Consider the following 1,118-nt stretch of genomic DNA (forward strand, 5'->3'; position numbering starts at 1 on the left):
GGGGCTCGGGGCTCAGGAGAGGCGGCTGGGTCCCAGCCAGGCCCCCAGGCCCCGAGCGCTTTGCCTCTAGCCAGGCTGGCCCGTTTGCTCCTCACTTTCGTGTGAGTGTGAGGGACTGTGACCACGGTGAGCGGGGCAGGATGGCCCGGAGGCCAGGACCCCGACCAGCTCGGCCACCCCTCGCCCTGTGGGCTTCTCGCTGCGCCAGGCGCTGCTCTGAGTCCTGGGAGGCGCCTGACCGGAGCAGACGTTCCTGTAGGTGAGGCTGAACTAAACCATTTACAACTTTCTACACATAGACTAGTCCTTGTCTCGGAAGCCGCGGCTTTTGTAATTTTTTATCTTAATTTCACTGTCACCCTTGAATATTGTCTTTTGTATTGAGACGCTGGAGGAGCAGGAGATAGTGGTGCCTCATCTATTATTGCAAAAATGTAACAAATAAACTTCCTCAAAGAAGACGTGTTTCTCCCGCTTACACTGTCCACGCGTGGGGGTTGCTCAGGTGTTTTAACTGCTGTCTGTAGAGATTGTTTCAGATGCTGAGTGACAGCTTTGCGACTGTGGCACTCGCCTGCGTTTCTTGCCTTGTGAGTCAGGTTATTAGCTCCCAGAGCAGGCGCTGATCTGGAAGCAGGGCCCTCAGCGTGGCTGTGACGCCCGCGGGTGAGAGAGCGCAGTGCGGACGGTGTCAGAGAATACCGCTCAGCCCGGCCAGCATGCTCAGGGGTTGAGCATCTACCTGAAAACCAGGAGGTCACGGTTCGATTTCCACTCAGGGCACCTGCCCCAGCTGCAGGCTCAACCCCCAGTGTGGGGCCTGCAGGAGGCAGCCAATTCATGATTCTCTCTCATGGATGTTTCTCCCTCTGAAATCAATAAAAGTACATTTAAAAAAAAAAACACACAAAAAACAACCACTCAGCACTCAAAACCAGCATTAAGTTCAATTTCAGACCCAAAAATTGAGACCAGGGCGCTGATGCTAGTTTGCTTGCGGGCTCACTGTGATGATCACAGTTTCACTCCACGTGCTAAACAGGCCGGCCGCACGGGCGGCTGGCACAGGTGCTGCTGGGAAGGAGGGCCTCCAGGCACAGCTTCCAACGGGCAGGCGT

This window comes from Myotis brandtii, unplaced genomic scaffold (assembly GCF_000412655.1).
Source record: "Myotis brandtii unplaced genomic scaffold, ASM41265v1 scaffold786, whole genome shotgun sequence".
In the NCBI taxonomy this organism is placed as follows: Eukaryota; Metazoa; Chordata; class Mammalia; order Chiroptera; family Vespertilionidae; genus Myotis; species Myotis brandtii.